This window comes from Enhydra lutris, unplaced genomic scaffold (genome assembly GCF_002288905.1).
Source record: "Enhydra lutris kenyoni isolate GAN:26980312 unplaced genomic scaffold, ASM228890v2 scaffoldscaffold15, whole genome shotgun sequence".
Classification (NCBI taxonomy): Eukaryota; Metazoa; Chordata; class Mammalia; order Carnivora; family Mustelidae; genus Enhydra; species Enhydra lutris.
The window spans coordinates 6,986,558-7,004,837 of record NW_019154099.1 but is presented as its reverse complement, the minus strand read 5'-3'; the positions used below and the strand labels follow the sequence as shown (position 1 = coordinate 7,004,837).

At 34.3% G+C, this 18,280-nt stretch overlaps 1 protein-coding gene across 2 annotated transcripts in view; it reads right to left on the bottom strand.

The window, feature by feature from the left end:
* LOC111146977 (TSC22 domain family member 1) overlaps window positions 1–18,280 on the bottom strand; it is a 143,090-nt gene that overhangs the window by 97,718 nt on the left and 27,092 nt on the right. Inside the window, exons 2-3 of one of the 2 annotated variants that reach the window (XR_002640576.1) lie at window positions 13,023–13,192; window positions 10,406–12,132 (exon numbers count right to left, since the gene is read on the bottom strand). The exons of the other annotated variant lie outside the window; for it this stretch is intronic. The gene's annotated coding sequence lies outside the window, so the exon portion shown is untranslated. Of the gene's footprint in view, window positions 1–10,405; window positions 12,133–13,022; window positions 13,193–18,280 lie in introns of those variants that run through there. 2 annotated transcript variants of the gene reach the window in all.

Genomic DNA, 18,280 nt, shown 5'->3' with positions numbered 1-18,280 from the left:
AAACCGGGGTAGATCTAGACAGTGATAAAAAGAAATCTGTTATGGTGTCACAAAGAGATGAGAAGGAACATTAACCGCATATTGCGAAACGAAAGAAGCCACTAGAAAAGACTACATACAGCACAATTCCAACTATATGACATTTTGGAGAAGGCAAAAATACCAGCACAGAAAAAGATCAGTAGTTACCAGGGATTGGGATAATGAAGGATGAAAAGGTGGAACAAGAAGGATTTTTAAGGACAATGAAACTCTCCTGTAAAAATACCCTAATGGTGGATATGGGACATTATGCATTTAGCAAAACCCAAAGAACTGCTTGACACAATGAGAGAATCCTAATGTAAACTGTGGACTTTAATGTATCAAAACTGGTTCAGCTTCAACAAATGTACAAAATAAATGCCAAGATGTTAGTAGGAAAAGAGGGAGGGGGAATCAATATAGAAACTCTGTACCATTTAGTCAATTTTTCTGTAAACTTAAAACCACTATAAATAATGGGGTGCCTGGCTAGCTTGGCCAGTAGAACATGTGACTCTCTACTGCAGGGTTGTGAGTCTGAGCCCCACGTGTGGCACAGCCTTTACTTAAAATTAAAAAAAAAAAAAAAAAATTAAAAACCCACTGTAAAATAAAGTACATTTTAAAAAGTCCAAAAGCAAACAACTGAATTAATGAATAATGAAGATCCTGTATATGGGAGATGAGGAAGAGATTGCTCCATGGTTTTTCACATAATGAGATAAACAGTGGTGCTCCACTGAGATACAGGAGACTAAGAGAAAAATAATCCAGGATTGAACATTTTACTTTTTTTACTTATCCAAGTGAGTATCAAGACTGGAGCTTTGAGGAAGGGCTGCAGACAGGGGGAGATAAAGATTTGGGCAGAGTTAACAAAAAGTATTAAGCCATGGTAATGGATAAGATCATCTAAGGGGACGCCTGTTTGGCTCAGTCAGAAAAGCGTGCAACTCTTGATCTTGGGGTTGAGTTCAAGTCCCATGTTGGGTATAGAGACCAAATAAATAAATAAAGTGTAAAGGAAGGAGAGGTTAAAAGAAAAGCTCAAGGACTGAGCACTGAACTACTTTCTGAAGTTGGATGGAAGAATGAGAGGAGCGACAGCAACTAAAAAGTAAAGGCAGGGAGGAAAACCAAAAGCATATGCTGTTATGGAAGTTAAGAAAAGGGCATTTCGAGGGATGCCTGGGTGGCTCAGTTGGTTGGACGACTGCCTTCTGCTCAGGTCATGATCCCAGAGTCCCAGGATCGAGTCCCGCATCAGGCTCCCAGCTCCATGGGGAGTCTGCTTCTCCCTCTGACCTTCTCGCTCATGCTCTCTCTCACTGTCTCTCAAATAAATAAATAAAATCTTTAAAAAAAAAAAAAAAGAAAAGAAAAGGGCATTCCGAAAGGTAGAAGTGTTCAGCTACACTGAATTCTGTTAAAAGATCAAATAAAAAGGCACAGGTAAGTGTCTAATGGATTTGGCAACAGCGAGGACCTGGGTGACTTTGACAAGAGCAATCCTAGTGGTATTACATGCAAAAGTCAGATAGGAATAGACTGAAAAATAAGTAGAACTTGAGAAACTATAACTTAGTTACTTACTGAGTAGACAGTAAGAGTGAACAGAGACCACAGAAGTTAGAGGGTGGGGAAAGAATCAAAGTTCCTTTACTTAAGATGATACAAGACTAAATAACCAGATACACTAAGGATCCAACAGAGAGGGAGATTTGCTCATAAAAAGATAAAGTACTAAAGACACAAAGTCCTTGACAAGATACAAAAGATACATCCAGGATCTGGAGGACAACGATAACAGCAAAAGACTTTTGCAAAGAGGTGTACAAGGGTAGAAGCATCTTCATTATCACCAAAGCTTGGGAGATACATGAAATTTAGTAGGTAGATGATCAATAGGATTAAATGAACCAAATTAAACAACTGTAATACAGCTTAGAAGTCTCCATTATCTGTGAAAAGACACAAACCAATTTGAAGTCAAATTCGAATATTTAAAAATGCTCAGTGACTTCCAGTTTCCAGTCCAACAAGTAAAAGCTGTCATTTCAGAGCACACAATAAGAAAAGAGCTAAACTGAAAATCAACACCTCCTCTTCAATCCATCAGAGAACCAAGGTTACAGGACCAACCTCCAGCTCCAAAAGTGAGGTACCAGGCAAATACAAGTATCAGCAGCTTACCAGGAGAAATCACCACTGGAGCCCGCTGGGTAGAAAAACGTAAAAGGAACTGACTAACAGAGAGTCAGAGACAGAGAGCACATAAGCTTAAGAGATTAAAAATTCCTGGGAAATCAACCTTATGGGGCCTCTTACATTTCCATAAATTTTATCCCCAGAAGCCCCACCAGGTTTGCAGGGTATTGAACAGAGAAAAACCTCCTCTACTCCTGGAGGCAGAAGGAAATATACCCAAAGCATATGGTTCTCTTTAACAAAGGGCTTCCCACAAGGAAAATTATTGTACCAAAGCCTAACAAAATGGAGAAAGGGAAGTATCCAAATCAGGCCCTTTCTAGCCTTCTTGTCTCATATGGGGAAAGCAGGGCACTTGAGAAGGTGAAAGCCAACAGCAGAGTCTGCCTAAAGACTGAGACCTAATGATAGGACCACAAGGCACTTCCCTTATCCCCACACCTTACCCACTACATCAACAAGGAATTAGCGAAAGAATGGCAAGGCTCGGATTCTGTTTATAAAGAAGTCTCTAAGGAATCCCAAAAAAAACCAGATTGGCCCCCCAAAAAAGCACATAGGTAATTTCAGCCTCTGACACATACAGATAGAACAAACAGTAAACAGACCAACACCTAGCCAGATCAACATAAAACCTCACTATAGACCTATTTGTCTAAGTTCCTTTTCCAATACAGCATGTCTAGCATTTAACAAAAAATGGTAAAGCACCCTAAAAAATTTTAAAAAAACAAAAACAAAAACACATGCACACACAAAATCTGAGTATCAAAGCAAGCATCAGAACCAGATTCAGATATGGCAGATATGTTTGAACTACTAGACCAACAATTTCAGATGACTACTAATACACTAAAAGCTCTAGTGGAAAAAGGGGATAACATTCAAAAACGGATGGGAAATATAACTCTAAGAAAGAATCAAAAAGAAATGTTAGGACTCAAAATCAAAGTCAGAAATGAAGACTGTACTTAATGGGCTCATAAGTAGACTGCACATAGCCTAAGAATCAGTGAGCTAAAACGACATGTCAACAGAAACTTCCTAAACTGAAAAAGAAGGGAAAAAAGGAATATCCAAAAGCTATGGGACAATTTTAAAAGAGGTAACATATGCACAATGGGAATACCAGGAGGAGAAGAGAGAAAGGAACTAAAGAAATACTTGAAAAAATGATGCCTGAGAATTTTCCAAAATTTATGAGACCCTAGATCACAGATCCAGGAAGCTCAGAGAATATTATGCAGGATAAATCCAAAATATCGACACTTAGTCATATCACATTCAAACTGTAGAAAATCAAAGACAAAGGAAAAATCTTGAAAGAAGCCAGAGGTAGGAGTGGGGAGAATAAGAAACGTGACCTATAGAGGAATAAGGATAACAATTACATCAGATATTTCTTCAAAAATCATACAAGCAAGAAGACAGAATGAATAAAGTGTTGAAAGAAAAAAAAAAACCTACCAATCTAGAATTTTGTATACAGCAAAGGTATCCTTGCAAATTAAAGCAGAAAAAGAAATTTTCTCACACAAAAATGGAGGGAATTTGTCAGTGGACCTGCCTTGAAACAAATGCTAAAATAAGTTCTCCAGAGAAAAGAAAGTTTATATAGGTCATGGATCTATACAATTTCCTTTTGGAAGAGCATCAGAGAAGTAATTTCAAAAGGCAAAACAAAATTTTTTTAAAACTCTAAATTGATGTTAACACAGTTTGTTCAAAATGAAAGCTACAATATTTTAGTTGATTAGAGCTTAAGGAAAAGTGAAATAAAGGACAGCAATGTTATTAGGGATAGGAGAAGAAAAAGCAGAAATACTCTATTATCAAGATACCTGCACTATCCATGAAGTGGTATGTATTATTTAAAGGTAGATTAGTTATAAATGTATACTGCAAACTCTAAGGCAACAACTAAAAAAAAAGTTTTAGAAGTATGCTAAGACAGCAAACAGAATTATACGCAATACTCAAGATCAGAAAAAATAAAGGAGGGAAAGGCAAAATATATTTAAAAAAAACAAAGACAATGAAAAGTTACAAACAACATATTAATCCAACTATATCAATAATTGCTTTAAATGTAAATGGCTGAGATAAATCAATTAAAAGACAAAGCCTACCAAGCAGATAAAAAAAACAAGAACTACTTTAAATATAAAGATATATGTAGATAAAAGGGGTCTATAAGAAACCCACTCTAATTATAAAGATATATGTAGATTAAAGTAAAAGGATAAAGAAATTATGCAACAATAACAGTAATCAAAATAGAGCTAGAACAGCTTCATTAATTTCAGGAAATGCAAACTTCATAACAAGTAAAAGTTACCAGGGATAAAGAGAGTCATTACCTAATGAAAGGATCAATTTTCCATGAAGACATAACAAGTCTTAATATACACTGGCCTAAAAATAGCACATCAAAATATATGAGGCAAAAACTGATAGAACTAAAATAAGAAACTGATTAATCAATCTATTATACTTAAAGACTTCAACACTGTTCTATCCCTATCAGTAACTGACAGATCCAGCAGGCAGAAAAAATAAAGACAGAGTTGAACCGAACAGCACCAATCAACTGGACTTAAGTTGACACCCAAAGAAAACTTCATCCAACAACAAACTATGCCTTCTCAAGCTCACACAGAACACTCACTGTGATCGAGGGCCATAAGATACATCATAAAAAAAATTTAAAAGAATAGAAATAACACTAAGAATACTCTCAAGCCATGGTGGAATTAAACAAAGTCAATAACAAATAACAAGTATCTGCAGGTAGATGGAAATCCCAAAATACCTGGAGAACATATTTCAAGATAACACACTAGTGTAAAAAAAAAAAAAAAAATTCTCAAGAGATATTTTAAAATATTTCAAACTAGAAGATGAAAATACAACTTACCAAAATACTGGGATAGTACAAAAAACAATGCTTAGAAAGAAGAGCAATATAAACATGAGGCAAGTAGAAGAAATAAAAATTAGAGCAGAAATCAATGAAACTGAAAACTGTAAAATAGGGGGAAAAACTAAACCAAAATCTGACTATTTTGTCAATGAAATTAATAAATCTCTGGCCAGGCTAACAATTAAAAGGAAACAAGGAACAACTAATATTACAAATGAAAGAGGGGTCATTATAGCCAGTCCCTTGGTCATTAAAAGGCTAATAAGGAATATTATGAACAACTCTATCAACACAAATTTGAAAACTTAGAAGAAATGAACCAAACCAATCTGCCAAAACTTACACAAGAAGAAACAAACTGAATAAGGTTATCTGTATTAAGAAATTGAATCAATAATTAATAACCTTCACAAACAGAAAGCACCAAGCGCAGGCGGCTTCACTGGTGAATTCTACCAAATATTTAATGAGATGATACCAACTTCCTGTGTTCTCTTTCAGAAAGTAGGAATAAACTGAACAATTTCTCATTCATTCTGAGGCAAATCTAATATCAAAATCAGACCAAGACATTACAAGAAAGGAAAATTAAAGATCAGTATCTCTCATTAACATTGATACAAAAATATTCAGCAAGACCCAAAGAACTGTATGACTCAAGAATAAACCCTAATGATGTCTATCAATATTAGTTCATTAAGTGCAACAAATGTGCCACACAAAAGCTGGAGGTTAATAAGGTAAACTATGGGAGGAAAACAGGGTATATGTTACAGGAGGGGAAACAGGGTCTCTGTACTTTCTGCTCAATTACCCGATAAAACTAAAAATAAGTTTTTTTAAAAGAGTCAACTTAAAAATGCATACTAAGTAAAATACCCCTCTTATCTACTTTAAACACCGATGTTCTATAAAAAATGTTCCTGAGAACATGCGTTCTTTCTGGTAAAGATGTTTGGCAATCAATGGTGCAATAGAATTCTTTCCACTTTGACAGATCTTTCAAATGCCATCTTTGTTGCTTAATGATTATGTGCCCTCGGGCAGATTCTGAAACCTCTGGGCTTCTGCATCTTTGTGCGTGAACTGAAAAAAAAAAAAATTACCTTTCTCACAGATCAGTTAGATTAAATTGGGTAAATATACATAAAGCAGCTGGCCAAAGCTACATAGAGCAGGCATGTGTGTGTTCTTTTCTCCCTCATGTGCCCTAGAATTCTAACTCAGGTAGGGTAACATACCCAATTTCAAACCAGTATTTCTCAAACAAAGGTCAACGTGTACCCTATGAGGTACATGCAACCATTAAACAAACACCTTGTGCCTTACAGGAGCTCAATTTTTAAAATCTGGGTGAAAAAGCTAAATAACTGATAATTTAAAATGCTGTTATGCTAAAACATTGCTCTAGCAGAGTATCCCACTACATTTCAAGAGGCACCATAAGACTACGCCTTCATCAGAACTCAGGCCACATTCTTAGATTTCCAGTGTGGCTACTTCACCATCTTCTGCTGCTTGGGATATATCCCAAACCTTTCCACTGAAGCAGCTTTCTGTTTCTAATTTTAATTATGTTACTAAACCAAAGTTGATTTTGTTCTCATTGTCAGTCACGTGTCAACAGTTTAACTCCAAAAGGCCTGGTTACCCTTAAGTTAGCAAGGACAACCTGAAAAATAACATTTCACATTATACAAGTCATTTAAAATGGAACTGAGAGTTAATCTGAGTCAGAACTAAGCAAGCAAAAAATGGAAGACCATATTTTCTCAACTGTGACTTCTCAAGGTCTTAGGTATTAGATTTTTTTTCTTTCCCACTGAACTGTACATATTTGTACATAAAGACTACTAGACTAATCTTTAGATATGAAATATTTTGCATATCACTATGGAACTTTTTTGCACATAAAATTATGCACCTTACTGGGTATCTAAGGATAAACAAAGGGACATGAGTGCTCTAGGGCTGAAGAGGCTGAACAAACCTGTACCGTGTTGTCACACCTTAAGAACAACGATAAACAGAAGCATGTTCAGAGAAGATCTAAAAAAACCTTTAAGGATTTCAAAACTATGTTACATGAATAAAGGCAGTAAGATGGAGGTGCTTCATCTATTTAGAAATAAAAACAACTACAAAACAGGCTTGAAATTTATACAGTATTACAGTCATCTTAAAACATCTGGAGGTTGGCATAGTTGAAGGAAATCAGACTTGCTTCATGTTGTCCAGAACTAGGAACAACACGAGGAGGCAGCAGAGTACAGATCCCTGAGCTCGCAGTCAAGAGACTTGGGTCCTACAACTGTGTATCCATTGTGTGGTATCAGAAATACAGGAGATATTCCTGGATATTCATTCCTTTGTATATAAAACGAAGGTGCTAAACTTTAAACTAGATGTCTATGGTAATTTTCAAATAAAATATGACATGGAAGCAAACCCTGGATCAACTTCTCACCATTAGGGCATTCTGAACATGAAATCATCTGCCTCATGAAGTAGTGAGTTCTCACTCGCATTCACATATCAACATTATCATTTTCTCTACCATAAAGGTGAAAGTGGAACAGATATAGCCAACTATTTTAACTAAACACCAAATGTCCACAAGCTATTGTTCTTATAAGAGTTAAAAGACAGGATAGAAGTTTCTATGTTGTGGTTTCTATGTTACCATCTATTGAATAGACTATACTAGTATTTCTAGGGGAAAAAAAAAAAAAACTTAAATCATTTTTCTAGATCACTTGTATTGAATATTGCATTTTCCTTTGATTCTAGATATACTAAATAGCATATGCTAACACTTCACTGTGAACCTACTTAATATTCCTCAGAGAATAAGAGCATAACATTTTTCTCTAAATGATTTTATATACTACCCGACATAATTTTCTAAGCATTATGTAACAAATTCCCCCAAGTTACAGCATAAATGAATGCTTTTAAAACTCAAATTAGTTTCTCAAGCCAAGATAAACATTATTCAGTACAACTGTTTTTCTGGGTTCTAGATATCACGTAACTAAAACAGGCAAAATGAAGCCAGGCAATAATCTCATGGAATATGTACTCAACTTCCATACAGATTATAATATTTTAATAGTGCTCAGAGCTTAAGAAATCCTAAATTGAAAATGGACGATAAACACTAAGAGAGCACAGGTGAAAGATGCCCTGAAATACAGGAGGCTTAAGTACACCAAAGGTACAATGTCTGTGGATATATGTACCTAAATGCACTCCAAAGTCCTACAAAAACGTATTTGTGGTTCATCCTTTTTTCTGGGAGAGATTTTTAGGAAAACTTACTTTCCTAATTCTACACCTATCTGAAAATCTAAGGATACCTGTTGTAGTTGACTTTACCATCAGACATTACATTGAACACATTTCACATTTTTCTACCTATGCCAGACCTTACCTCTTGAGTAGAGATCCCTTTGATCATAATTCCTGAAAACTCCGAAGCATACTTTGAAGTTCCCTAACATTTACTGCAGTAATCTAATTATCTTAGAGGATACTAGTGGAAAAGAATTCTAGAGCACCTATATGCTTATGTTTGAAAACAAAAATCTTTCACATTTTAGGACTGTATTAATATGCAATCTTTTTAATGGGAAATAAAAATAACTGAATAGAAAGCAAGCAATTGCTTAGGACATCTAAGCACTGACATTTTGCTCAATTGTTTCAATATAGCAAAGTAAAATAAGATCTGAGCTCATATTTACAATAAACTGTAAGGTCAGTACTTTTGTCAGCCACATTGCTTATGTGACATTCACTTTTTTTAAACAAAAGCTATTTTGTCTCCTCACTAAAGAACAAAACTAAAATTTTATACTACAGTTAATCCAATGAATGATGGTGAACAATATGCCTATGTTCTCATACCTCAAAGATATAAAGGTAAGCCATTTTAACATTCTGTAATGTTTTTATTTTGAAGACAGTGTAGGGAAGAGTCCACATAATAAAAATTAAAGTGTTTAAAACTCTCATTTCACCATTATCTTTACAGTATGTTTGAAGTTTCTGGTACAAAATTTTTATTTAAACCCCCATACCCCACTCTTTTATGCATATATAGTTAAGGCTTATAATTTTTTGTATTCAAGTAAAAAAATATAGCCTTCCATTGGAATACATCTGTTAAATCTTTTAATGGCTTTAATTCTAAAAACAAAACTTTATCCACAGAATCTTAACTCCTTTTCCAAACTTACCAGAGTAATAAAGCCAAGAATTTTAGCTTCCTTTTACCCCCCCAAACACAGTAACTATTCTAAATCATAATTTCCTTTTTCTTTATTTTTTCAGAGTGTTTCTTTGGGGAGCCAAACGATTTCATTTTAATCCACAAGTTGTCATTAATTCAACTTTTATTTCTTGCCTAGGACCCCATCACAATGTTTTTAATTTTGGGAGTCCACTTCTTACATATGTTTTCTTCGAATCGAAAGAGAAACCCCTCTTGCTTCTAGCAGACTATGCATAGAAAAGGTAAATTGTTCCAGTGGCTTCAATTAAAGTTTATGTAGCTATAAAGAATCATAAAAAACAAGTTTCATCCTTTTCCATGTTGTCTTGATAAGGTTAAAAGCAAGAGTCTCTCAAGTCAAGATTTCTCCTTCTACGATCATCTGTTCGAATAGAACATTAAAATATAAAACATTTTTCTTCTCTTGTTAACAGCTCTTGTGGACTGGGTAGTTCTCCAATCAACCAGTATTTCCAAATGTTCTTTTTCTGGGTCGAGGATTTTTCTTTTATATGCTATTTTATAAGGAGTTATATTTTGATCAGTCTCACTTTAAAAGATTTGACCATGTTATTCCTGATATTTACAAAATTTCCTTGAGAGTTTTAATGGTTTGCAAAATGGACACACCAAAACGGCATCTAAAGGGAAAAAAAAAAAAAAGAAAGAAAGAAAGAAAGAAAAAAGAAACCCACTTCTGGAAACAAAGATGAAGCTAATCAGGAAAATGGAAAAAAAAGACTAAATAGATCACCTATTTCAATACATTTGGCACTGGGTGACCCAATAAAGAATCATTTTAATTTAACAGTTTGTTGAAAAATTTTTTTCAAAAAAGATCAACATACACAAGAATAGGATATATATTCAGAAATACTTAGAGGAAGACACATAAAATTAAAATACACTTAAAAATAGTTGTTTTCATTGTCTACTCCTGAAACAAAAATAAGCCATTTATCAGTAAGTGCATTTTTTTCATGGAGAAAATATTTATTAGTTTTCAAATAATCACATAATACAAATATTACACAATTAGTCATTCTGGAAAAAAAATTAGCTTATACTAATAATCATAAAATAAACACTGAAAAATATAGGTTGCATAGTGACACGAAATATAAAAAAATCTGAAAGGAAAATGTATCAAAATAAAAGTTTAAATAAACAAATCAGTTCACATTAATATACAAAAATTTTCACTTTTAAATAGCTTTTAGTAGCATGAGGTAAATGGAAATGCACTTACATTTCTTTTGCACACTTTAAGGAACAGAGCTAAAATTTAATCAAAGCATGAGGTTAAGAGATTAAATCACTTTTCATCTTTAAAGCTGAAACAAAAGGCTAATAATCGCACAGGCCATAAACTGGTTGGTACTGTGGTTCAGAGTTCAACTTAATTTCCAAACAAATTTCACTTTCATTTCCCCTGAGTCTTTCTAAAATGGTTGGTATGTTTTAATTTACGTGTTTGTAAAGACTGTCTTATTCATATTTAACAATAACATATCAAGCATAAAAAGCTATAATCATTCATGGGAATTCAGAACTCCCTATGGAAATTTTAGTTCGAATTGTTCTTTTAAACTTTTAAGTACTATACAAAAATTTATAATTAACGAGGAAAAAACAGGTCTCATGGAAAGAAAGACTAAAGGCCAGGTTATAACTTAGTAAATGTGGTTCCTAAGACCTTCAAGATCCCTAAAACATTTTAGATGCTTCCTAACTCTACAATTTCTATTCCTAAAAAGTATACCAAATAAAACAAACTGGCAGCATCAGGTAACTTTTAGAAACTTCTTTAATAATTTTTGACTGACCAGTTAATAGGTACCAAAGAGAAAAACAAATATTTTGATAACTCCTTCCATTTGGGAAACGATTTTGCAACACTTATTCACATGTAGAGGCTTATTCTAATACTACTAATTGCCTTTGCTCAATAAAATACTTCTTCATTTCAGTATCACTCAAACTTTAGAATGCCTTCAATGCAGAACAATACCTCAAATTTAATAGGTATTTACTATTTTAGAAGACTGACCAAGCTACTTTGATCTCAAAAGATGTCTCTTTTACTTCATGCTAGAATCTTTGTTGATTTGACAAATAAGAATTAAGGCTCAAGACCAGAGAAAAGATAAGCTAAAAGACTGTATCCTAATACTAAAAGTAATTTGGGAATCATTAAGAAGTTCACCTTTTATTTACTAGTTCTTTTCAGTGTCAGGCAACAAAAAACAGTTTCAGAAGTTTTTGGGATCTCCTATAATATTTAAAAAAAAGGGGGGGGTTGCCTGCATCATTAAGGTGATTTTCAATCCCACAAATCTTTTAAGTGAAACAGAGAGCTGCTTTTAAAAGAAAGGAGTCTCTCATACTTCCTCTATTTCAGTCTTCTGAATAGAAAGGAATATTTGCATGGCCATGTAAAACTCCAATCTCAAAAAATTATTTCATTATTGAGCCTTTCCATTTCCAGACCAAGAGTACACCAGAGTAAATCTTAAAGTTTATAAATGACAAGATCAGGTGGCTCTCTCATCCTTGTGTCTTCTAGATATATTGCATGGCTCCGTTCACCACTGCCTTCCAAACTGCAGGTGCTGCATGTGTGACAGATATCATCCATGAAGGCTCTGCTAGAAGAGTTCCTTTTGCTGAAGAAGTATGATGTTTACCAGTTGAAAGAAATCTGGGCAATTAAGAGAACAAATAAACCGGTCTCCCATTATCAAGATACCTGGAGTCACAGAAGGAATCCACCAAGGAAAAATGAAAACTTGCCAAAGACACCAAAGTTCATGTTCTACCCATTGTAGATGATAAGAACTTCCTGGAATCAGATCCTACCCTTGGCATCAAAGAAACTAAGAGAAAACCATCTTAATGCCATGGGAAACATCTAGGACAAGGCTCTTTGCCACAAATAACATTATTCCTAGGGACTGGAAAACTACTTATGAGTATATATTTAACATAGCTTTCAGGGATAATACATCCTGAAACTCATAATCATTCACATTTATCTTATTAAAGAATGAAGCCTCAATTTGACAGTAAAACCATAATGGTACTATCATCATATCTTCTAAAAGATCTAATTAATATGAAGTCCTAAAGTTTGAGGTAGGAAAAAGACCAAAAAGTTCTAACAGGTAGGATAACACCTGGACACCAGACTGTGTAAATTAGGAGAGTTCAGATGTCCAGCTTGCCCAAAGATGAAATACAAAAACTTCTTAATTACTGCAATATAAAAGAGCATTTAGAAGTCCACTAATACCATTCAAGGTTAAAATGGGCAAATATTCCTTCTTAAAATTCCTGTGGACTACACAGGCAGTCACAAAATCTAGTGCCCCCAAATTATCCACTGCTTTAATTATCTGGAGAGAAAATTAAATAAATTGTAGGTCTCTTTTTTGAATGGGCACTAGTTAGCATTCTTAGAAAAAAACAAACAGATTGCAGCCCCACTTGGTTCTTATATGAACCCAAGGAGTATACCAATAGAATTAAATGGGCAATGGAAGGACACTCCAATCTATAAATAAACCCAAGTAAATAATGGAAAGCACCCACTTGTTTATTATCCTTTCCCACTCTCTCCAGAAGCTGGATATTCTGCCTCCAAGGGTTCAGTGGAGAAAGTGGACCCCTGACGTCAAAAGCTCTCCGTGGTCTTGGCTGTATCTGTGGTTCTAGGATCACTCCTTGCACCTCTGGTAGGAGAGAAGCACTGAAATAGAGAGCTGAATATAGATTTAAGAAAAAATTCTTATTAAGAAATTACATTCTCTGGTCATTTGAGTTCGTAATGACTTATCCTCAGGACAAAAAGGAGCTACCTTTGGGCATACTTTAGTGCCTTCTTAATTTGAATTTTAGAAATCTGTCACCACAAATGATTAATTCTTCAGTAACTATTAAGAAGGGACCTATCTTGGTGTAAGCCATAACATACTCTGTGACAAACCACCCAACTTCGAGTGGAAGACCGAATCAAAAATGATTAAATTATGACTAGAAACAAGAGCACAGTTGTCTTAAAGGGACAGGGGAAAGGCACTCGACCTCAGATATATCAAAGGAGGAGTCCCAGTTAGTTCTTCTATCAAAGAGAAGAAGATGGATTGAAAACGAGAAACAGAATAATCAAGCATATTAACAGAAATACTACTAAACTTTGGGAATTGTCTAAGAAGCTGAATTTGTTCTCATTTTTAAGTCTTCAGTAATTTAAAGAATTAATCAGACTACAGTCCCATATTACAGCAATACAAAGCTAAGCCTAAATTTTATCAAGTTACGACTACTGTCACTGAAAAAGATTTATTCTTCAAGCACTCATATTTAAAAGTGGGAGGGTAGAATAGTGGACATAGGTAATACAATGTAAAAATCTTTTTTAAATGTATGATCATCTGGTTTGGGGTCAAGAAGGACCAGGAAATAAATCATTAAGGGCTACAATGCAGAAATTAAAGCAGTAAGACATACCCAAATAATAGATGATGATAAAGATACTGGAAAATAGTTCGTTTTATTATAGGAATAAGTAAATAAGAGAAGGAAGTTCAAAGCACATAGCATCTGATCAAGGAAAAGCTGAAAGGAGAATAAGATAGGCAGATATGTATTTAAAGTTATAGGGACTGCAGAATAAATTTTAATAGTGGAAAACAGATCAATTATACTTTGGGGTACAGAGTGATACATCCCTACTAAATTTCAGATTTTATCCTAAATAGAAAGGTGCTGCACATTTCTGTTGTATAGAACATAGTCACACTATACTATTTCATGGACATGTTATATATGGGGATAAATTAAGAAAAAAAGCTATCAAATAATTTCTCTCACGCCAACTCATTATCAGAAGGGTTCCTTACCTGTTAGTGGAACGAGGATTGTGCTCTCTTGTTCTCTATCAATCAACCAACAAAGGTTATAGTCTCAGCACTAAGAAAGTAGCAACCAACCAAAGTTAGTGTTTTAAGGCCTTCACTTCCTCCTGGCTCTGCCAGCCAGTTTGGAAATATACCAACAGCTGAAAAGGAATTGTTATGCCATTACCTAACAACATTTAGACTCAAATTTTTTTAAAGCCTGAAGAAGAAAGACAATCTAACCCTTCTGCTTTAGGAATATACTCAATTCTGTACAAGTGAGAAATAAAAACAGTTTGGACTAAGAAAAGAACACCTATGAAATTAACCACCAAATCTGTGATTTCCAAAATGTAAAGAAGGGGGAAAAGAAATCTAAAAGACATCAAGGGGGTGAAACTGCCACCTAACAAGAGGTATCAAATAACTACGGAAGTACTCTATGAGACTGCATGGCAGCTAATTTTTTACTTTACGTTTCCAATAGATTTTAAGTCCTAAAGTCTGTTAGTTTTGAAGACTACACTTTTGGAACAATAGCTTACAACAGTATTTTACAGTGTAATCACAATGAGGAGGTATATGAGGGATGATGAGAGGAAAGGAGTACAAATTAGAAAAAGATCTGAATACTAAATATCACAAGAACTGTACTCTACGTATTTTCAAGAGTCAAAAAAAAAAAATTTTTTTTTTAATCCCAAATAGATTAACAAAGAATTCCACAACTGGAGTTCATAAGGGGTGGCTTTTTAACAGATGAGAAAGGCTTAGAATTAGTACATTAGAGTTAGCTTATTTATGTATTCACTGCACCTACAGTATCTTAGGCATACCTACAAAACCCCCCATGACTTTGCTCTCGTGGTTCCAGTTACCCTGTTCAACCATGATCCAGAAGCAGCTGATCCTCTGACACATCATCAGGTCAACAGCAGCCTAACACTACGTCACAATGCAGAGGCCATTCAACTCACTTCATCTCATCGCTAAGCACCTCATCATCTCACATCATTACAAATGGAGGGGTAAGTACATACAATAAGACTTTGAAAGACCACATTTTCATAACTTATATTACCATATATTATCATTATTCTATTTTATTATTGTTATCTCTTGCTGTATCTAATTTATAAATTAAACTTTACCAGAGGTATGTTATATACAGGAAAAGACACAGTACAAACAGGGCTCGGTACAACCTGAGGTTTCAGATATCCACTGGAAGTCTTGGAATGTAACCCATATAGATAAGGAGGGACTACTGTATATTGTGCTAACAAGGTGCTATTCAAGTATTTTTTAAGTATTAAAAAATCACCCTCTAGTCTTTTCTAATCAACTTCCTCAGCAAAACATTCTTTTTCAGGTTTAATATCTTAATATAAACCATAAGATTAAAGATTTCCAAATTGATGAGATCTAAGTAAACCTTAACTACTTTAAGATACAGTTTTAAGGGGTGCCGGAGTGGCTCAGTGGTTTAGGCCTCTGCCTTCGGCTCAGGTCATGATCTCAGGGTCCTGGGATTGAGCCCCACATCAGGCTCTCGGAGCCTGCTTCCTCCTCTCTCTCTGCCTGCCTCTCTGCCTGCTTCTGATCTCTGTCAAATGAATAAACAAAATCTTAAAAAAAAAAAAAAAAGATACAGTTTTAAAAAATAAATTCAGAAACCATAAAGCTATGATTTTCCAAATTTCCCAGCTTTCCTTCATTTCTTGAATACTAATCAGTAGTAACAGTACATCTGATAAAAAAAAAGGGAGCATTCCATTTGGGAATAGGAAATACAACTAGTAAATTGTTTTCTAAGTTACAGGCTCACTTCACTTTGAAAATGAAAAACTAAGAAATCATAGCTTGCTCTGATTAACAGTAGGCTAAGTTTACAATTTCTTCTACAGTAGAAGCTCTAAACCCTTGATTTATTTACCATACCCCACGGGATTCATAACTTAAAAATACAAACACATTAAAAAGAAAAACAAATGTTCTTAGGATAGGTTATAGGGCTGGAGAAGTATATCCACTCATTAACTTCTCCCAAGTGAGATGACTTTCAGGAAATAACATCTTTATTTTGCCTGATATACCAAAACTTGTGGATTCAACATATTCATACTCAAAAACTGAATAGACAGATTTCCTTAAGTAGAAATTATTTTGAATCATTGAGGAGAGCCAGTATCTCTCTTGCTTCAGGAGTTAATTATTTATGAAGAACTATGGATTTGATAATATATCATTTATAAAGAAAAATGTAAAGGCACTTTCAAAATGAGATCATTATTCAAACAAGAATGAGCAGCCTTTGTGAGATTACTATTGATAAAGGCTCTTAAGAATGACACAGTAGGGGGCACCTGGGTGGCTCAGTCGTTAAGCGTCTGCCTTCCCTTCGGCTCAGGTCATGATCCCAGGATTCTGGGATCGGGCCCCGCATCGGGCTCCTGGCTTGGTGGGAAGCCTGCTTCTCCCTCTCTCACTCCCCCTGCTTGTGTTCCCTCTCTCGCTGTGTCTCTCTGTCAAATAAATAAATATTTAAAAAAAAAAAAAGAATGACACAGTAGGACCTCACTTAATTCTATTTTAATAGGCAGCATTCTCCTATGTGATGTTTAAAGAGATGAAAAGAATTAGCACACCACTAGAGAACTTGTATTTCAACCACTAGAGAATAAATTCCAAAACAAAGCTAACAAAATCACCAGTGTTAAAATGCCAGGAAGGAACTCAAATGGATGTTAGGAGGTCTATGAATCCACTACACCTCAATACAATCATTTGAATATTACCAATAATATTTAAATTTTTAAAGATTCTTACTGAAAATCCAGTTATATTCAAATCAGAAATAAATCTAAGTATTTTATATTTAAACATCACTCCAAGAAATTCTCCCAAAATGTGCAAACTAGACTATTTGCAATATTTGTTCTCAACACTAAATTTATATTAAATGGGCATATACTGCTTATTAGTTTTAAGCATTTCTAATACTGAAGAAAGAGAAAAAGCTAAGCCCAATCATTTTTAAGCAATGAAATAAGGCAGTATGTTTCTATAAAGACTAATTCTATTCCCTTGTATTATAACGGACTAAAATTGAACTTGCTAACTTACAGATTTATAAATTACCTATAAAACAAAACATTCCAGGCTAAATTGGACTCATAATAGAACATATTCTTCTTACTCATCTTTTATCACTCATTCTTACTGGTTCTAAGACAAGTTTATAAAGAAAAAGAATTTCTCACAAACCCCTCCAGGTGCCCAGAACAGTCCTAGTTGCATGGCAGTAAGAAGAAAATCAAAGAACAACCGTAACAGAAACCTTGAGTCTCTACTTCCAGATAGAGATATTTAGTGCAGTGAGTTAAGACAGTAAATGTTTTACAAGTGAATGAGGTCTACTGATCAAGAAACAAAAAGTAAGAAAAGAATAACTTTTGTGAAGTGGCTAATATCTAAAGAAGACACTAAAAGTTCAACTTTCTAATCTTAAATAAGAATTATCTAAAGTTATTACTTTCATGTGTCTCTTGGGGGTCATCAGTTTTCAGAATTAATTTTCCAATATGGTTGGCAGAACCTAAAAGGTATCCTAGGATGATACAAATTTTAGCTAAATTATAACACCTATTATAGATTCTCTAATGTTCTTTTCCAGATTCAAAATTAGTAAGAAAACAAACCAGATATCGCTAGAACATCCAACTTTAAATATTAAGTTTGAAAAAGTGAGATCTTGCCAAAAGCAAAGGAATGAACAAACAAAACCAGCTCCCTTAGAATTAGTTAGCCACAGTATTGTATTGGCTCTGAAGGAAAAAATTACTTCTAATCCACAATTCTATATATACTGTCCAGTAGGATACACCTTAAAAACATGAAAATAAGGCAGACTGAAACTTTAAGGAATGCATAGCATTATGAGAGTAGACA